Below are 6,307 nucleotides of genomic sequence, written 5' to 3' on the forward strand. Positions count from 1 at the left end.
AGGAAAATCGGAAACAGCTTCTGACTTTCTAAGGCCGGGTCTTATGCCTTCCCCTGAGACTTCAAAACCCAAATAATCAACCTGTTTTTGAAAAAAGAAACACTTTTGGGGTTTTAGTGTTAAATTAGCTGATCTTAATTTTTCAAATACCAACTTCAATCTTTTTATCCCTTCATCGAAATTTGATGATGGTACTAATATATCGTCCATGTACGCTAAAGCAGTATCAAATCGTAAATTTCCTAGTATTACGTTTATCGCTCGTTGGAATACCGCCGGTGCATTGGCCAAACCAAAAGGCATTCTATTAAATTCATATTGTCCGTCGGGTGTGACAAATGAACTTTTAGACTTTGCGTCCTCTGACAGTGGGATCTGGTAATATCCAGATGCTAAATCTAAGGCACAGAAAAATTGATTTCCAGCTAATCGGTCAATTTGATCTTCAATTCGAGGCAGTGGATAATGCTGTTTAACTGTCTTTTTATTCAAAGCTCTGTAATCGACGCATAACCTTTTATCACCAGTTTTCTTTTTCACAACAATGATAGGACTAGCGTATGGGGATGTTGATGGTCTGATTATATTATACTTTAATAATTCATCGACCATATTTTTCACTTCTAATCGTTCTATTTGACTTAGTCTGTATGGGCGATAAACTACTGGTTCTGTATCCTTAACTACAACATCCATTTCTGTAACATGAGTGTGTCCTAATTCAGATAAATCTTTTGCAAAACAGTCACGGTATTCATTAACTAATTCAAGTAAAACACTTTTCTGCATATCGTCAAGTTCTGAACCTATATTTAATTCGTTCAAAGTAATCGAGCTCTTTTCAATTTTTCTTACGTCAATAATTCGTGCTTGAGTTAGGTTTAGCTTTAAGTCTATACAAGTTCGCAATAAAAGTTCATCCTTTATGAATTTCGTAGTTTCATTGCGTGTATTAATAACAGTAACATAACCTGAACCATTAATTATCTTAAGTGACCCGATTTGGAGCTTGTAATTTAAACGATACCCTTTTTCAATATAAACACTGCCCGTATAATTATTACCGACGTAAACCTTGACAGATGCATCCCCATGTATAGTAATGTCTGACGCACATTTGACTATTAACTTGTCCGTTTCACAGGAATCAATACGTTGTATTTGTAGTTCTTTATGCGTTTTATAAACTTCTACATGTGGCTGTTCAGTGGTAGTTTGTCCTATTAATATTTCATAGTCTAAATAACAATCTGGCACTATAAATAATTCAACCTGTAAATCAGCTTTATCAACTTTCAAATTAACGGTATACTTTCCTATAGCTCTTATTAGTTTACTGCCAAATCCTCGCAAGAAAGGTAGATCATCAAATGACCATTCTATCGGATTTTTAACTTTACAAGCCGCAGATTCCTGTATCAAAGTGCCCTGGCAACCAAAATCAACATAACCGTTTAATTGTAAACCATTGACTAGGACTGCTTTTCTGAATTTCTGATCTGATTGTTCAACCGTGGTTTGACTGAGTCATAATGTTTTTACGTCCAAACCTTTAAACTTCTTTAGCGTTTCTAGCGAACAACTAGGATTATCATGTCCATAACGCAGACACTTCTGGCATTTTATTTTTGGCTTCTTACAAAATTGAATAGTATGGCCTGTTTCATTGCAATTGAAACATTTCCAAGCAGGTTTCTGATTTTTGCTAGTTAAGTCTACTCTCGTCTTAATAAAACTTCGTTTATTAAAGTTAGCGTTACGTTCGTGCTTGACGGTTTTGAGGTAACCTAATAATTTGTCAGTGGTATCGAAGTTGGCCGCCTCGCAACCATATCTAACGGATCTATCCTCTATACCATAAACAATACAGTCTACGGCATTTCTATTTGTGATAAAGCAACGATTAAGCGCATTCAACTTTTCGAAAAAATAATCTTCCAAATTATCTCCAAACTTTGCTGTTATATTAATCATCTCGTGTATTAAATGCCCATAATTTTCATTACATGGAAAAGCTAACTTTAACTTGTCTTCCCAAATTTCCCACGAATGCAAAACCGATGGTTGCCCTTCGTACCATAGCTTTGCAGTACCGGTAAGCTTTGGGAGAGCGTAATGTGCAGTTTGTTGACTATTCCAACCGTATATCTCTGCACATTCCTTAACTTTATTAAGCCAGTTGGTTATGGTTTGATGCTTAACTTTTGGGTTGAACTCGGGTACAACATTTAAATTAGTAAACTTACCCTTAGGATGCGACATAGATGCTACGGTTGTCATAGTTTGCAAAGTTTTATTAAGTGTCTCTAACAACTGATTGTTTGTCAAGGAAGGACATTGGTCACTTTCATTAACGGACACGGCTGCCATTAATCCCGTTCCAGGAACTGCAACCTTTTCATTTTCATTTAAGTTTGTATTATTTATATCTAGCTGTGATTGGTTCTCTGTAACTGGATTTGGCATCCGTGGCGTACCATTCATTTCTGACATATTAGGAGAGGAACGACTATTTTGCACAACATATTCAGAACGGTTATGATATACTTGACAATTATTAACACGTTCACATCTAGAATAGCTTCTACCACGCGAGTATAAAACTGATCGCGAACAGTAAAATCCACTTCTTGACGTAGAACGTCTCATGCTGCGTGTTTTCAAGTTAGATCGTTCAGTCGATCGAGAATATCGTACTCGCGATCTAGACCGTGTTACACTATGATTTATGATATAATATTTTTTTGTCATGCGCGATGTACGACTGCTCGACCGACTTGAATACCTTTTCCGCATTCTACGCGAACGCCGCGTTGTTGATCTGGAAGTTCTATCGCGGCTATCCTCACGTCCGCGCTGCGTAGACAGCGATCGCTCCCGACGACTCCGTTGCGACTGTGATCGCTCGCGCCGACTTCGATGGGACTGCGACCTCTCGCATCTGCTTCGCCATGGCTGCGACTGCTCGCGTCGACTTCGATCCGACGGTGTCCGCTTGTCACGCCGTCGCTCTGAACGCAAAGGCGTCCGCAGGCTTCGACCCGCCCGTGAACCTTCAGACCGCGAACGCCCCTGCCTGGACCGCCCGCGATGACGCTTCTCAGATCTCGACCGGGTCCGCCTTACGCCCCTCTGCCTGGTCCTAGACCGGGAGCGCGACGGCACCTGATCACGCTGCTCAGGCATCTCGTCAAAAATTAGGTATTCTTTCAAAGACTTCGCCTAATTTTACCTTTACCTTACCGTGCCTTACTTACAGGTCACGGACCTTCCGATGAATTTGGTATATTATTCCTTTAAAAAGATGGCTCAGCCGGCCTTTGAAAATGGCACGTAGTTGTCCCGCTTCGGAATTTGAAATAACTTCTAAATAAAAAATATGGATTACTATTATTGAAACTTATTTATTTAGTAGTAACAGCTACATGTATCGATACAATCAAAAAAAATCTTCGAATGTCTAGAGTCAAAATCCATCCAGCGTAACTTTTTTTATATCGTAATTGGCGCCAATGCAAATACATAGACATTTAAAAAGTTACCCAGTTATCGCTGGCAATAAAATTATGTTTATAATTAATAAACCTAAACATGAAATTAAATCAGTTTAAATAGTATTATTTTAAACAATGTTATACTTATCTAATATCAATATTATATAATTAATCATCAAACTTTTTAAATTGTTACTTTCGAACATTGCCGGAGTATAGACATCAGTATTCAGATTTTAAAAGCAATATTGATCTCTATTGCCAGTACTTTAAAGTTCTTTTCACATTAATAACAATACTGTACCTAATGCTGTAATATGCTAGGACTCAAATATAACATTAATTATACAGTTTTGATAAACAAAACCTTCAGGATCCATACTTTCAGAACATAAATTCGACTAATTTTGACGACATATTTTCATGAATCTTACACACAGGAGCAGACATGAGGGAACAACTCAAATGATTTTGGAACATACTCGTAACTGGGATTGGCTTCCACATCGGCTTTTCTACCTCCAATAAAGTTTGCATTATAAATTCACCGTAATTTCAATACTTGTATCAAATGATTATGCACTTTAAATAATTAGAGGTTAGATGACACTTTTCTTCTTACGGCAATTATCCACTTAAACGGTGGTTTCGTTTCCACCACAGTCTTGGAAATAGCTAGAATTTAGTCGCTATTTTTCTTGGTGTTATTACAATTCACCATAACAAATTTTACTAGGCGCATATTAAATTTATCTCGAAAATGTTTACTGCAATATGGATTTCACAACGTAAGTCAGTGACAGGAATGTCAATTTTGGCCATAGTGAGCGCTGGTGAGCGCTGTCATCCTTTTAGTTACCCCCTCCAGGCCTCCACCCGCTTTGCACCCTGCACCTTGCCAATACAGTACAGACTTGTCATCCCATACATCCGTCTCACGTTTTTCTCTTCAATCATTTGACAGGTGCAACTTAATAACTTAAGTATTTACTTTTCAGCAGGAACATCGAAACGCCTGACACATTAGTGAAAGCTAGATGATGGCGAATTTCGTGCCAATTGTCAAGACACGTTATGGTCACGGTTGAAGTTGGTTTGGTTTTCAATCCAGAGATCACGGGTTCGAATCCCGGCGGAGAGACACAAAGTGAAGATAACAGTTTTTTTGTGTTCTATTTTAATTTTATGGTTTTTGATTTTTTTTGCATAAGTTTTAACGATAATTCTGAATTATCTTGAACGTACATTCCAGTAAAACCAAAATATGCTAGGTAAAATATTACAACTCTAAGTGCGTTTTCACATTATCCTATCCGCGATATCGGATGAAGGAAGAATTTTAAAGGCAAAAATCAAAGATAGCGGCTTAAATATATTGGATATCGATATCGGTCCTACATCTGATACCGGATCGGATAATGTGATAACGCACTAAGACGGAAGTATTACTTTCTGATTATTTCATTTTTAGTAGTATAAAAATGTTTTACCACAAACAACTACATAATTTCAGCACGACAGAGTCAGACGGCACTATGATCAGAATGAGACTAAAGTTGTCAAAATGATAGATATTGTATATTATTGGGGAATAAAACAATAATTATATTAATAGGCCAATTTTATTCACCAAATTCTTTGAAAAGTTTTTTCATTACCATACCAAGTGTTGGTCCAGATTGATAAAACATGGAATATTGGTAGTTCGGGGTGTAAAAACATGTCAAACCTGAGATATGAAATATTAGTACTTATTTTCCCATCAAATATAATGAATAAAAATAAATCAAACACAAAGTATTAAATAAAAAAATAAAAAAAGATTCACAAAAAAGCAAGGTCTCCCCGGTGAGATTCGAACCTCGTCTGCTGCTCAAGTTATCGCAGCTAAAAAGCAGTATCTTTGACCGCCACACCAAACATCTACTTAATCAGAGTGACGAAATTAGGTAACTTATAGGTATAATATGAGTAGTAAGTCATGAAGACTTTTCACGACAAATTGAATGAATATTAAATGTTTTGTTACTTCAAAATGCAACGTTGCCAGACTGCTGACTGCAACGTCGCATAACTCTAGTTTGGTCGTAAACTGATTTAGACCTTAGTAAATTATTATTAAAAATCAATTCAGAAATAGGAGATGATGGCTATACACGGCGCTTGACTGATGGATGCGTTTTGTTATATAAAAAGAGTAGGTACATATTTCTGAAAATATTTTTATCTTCTTGCTTTAAACTAAAAATCATCTTGATATTCATCAATTATCATCATTTTGATATTTTGATATTCGTATATAATTAATAACCTAGATACAAAAAGAACATAATGAATGTACTTCGATATTTTACCAGTATCGAAACGCAGTAGGTTGGCCATGACAGCCAGTGACAGTACTAGTACTGAGGGCTTACTGCTGTCACCTGGGTTAACACATTGCGGACATCTTTCTCTTTTACTCCTATCCAGGCATATAGAGTGACATATATAGCCACATAGCGCAAACTCTGGTGTTCGTGGAAAACCTCCTAGCTAGACTTGTCATTCATTCATTGTAAAAATAGTAAAAAGATTTTGACTCTAAAGACTAATGTTTAAGTGATTTTCAGTCTTATGTTAAAGCTGAGTAAGACGTGGATGGCGGCAAAGCTTTTGTAAATACATACATATATTTAATCACGGAATTAAGCAACACAAGGCAATTTTTGTTATGTATTTATATTCCGCGTTTTGTTTAAGCCGTATATTGTATCGTTTTTCATAACAAAATGCGTAGATAATTTACACCTTAGCCTGTAACGTATTCGCAA

Source organism: Leguminivora glycinivorella, chromosome 17 (assembly GCF_023078275.1).
Source record: "Leguminivora glycinivorella isolate SPB_JAAS2020 chromosome 17, LegGlyc_1.1, whole genome shotgun sequence".
Classification (NCBI taxonomy): Eukaryota; Metazoa; Arthropoda; class Insecta; order Lepidoptera; family Tortricidae; genus Leguminivora; species Leguminivora glycinivorella.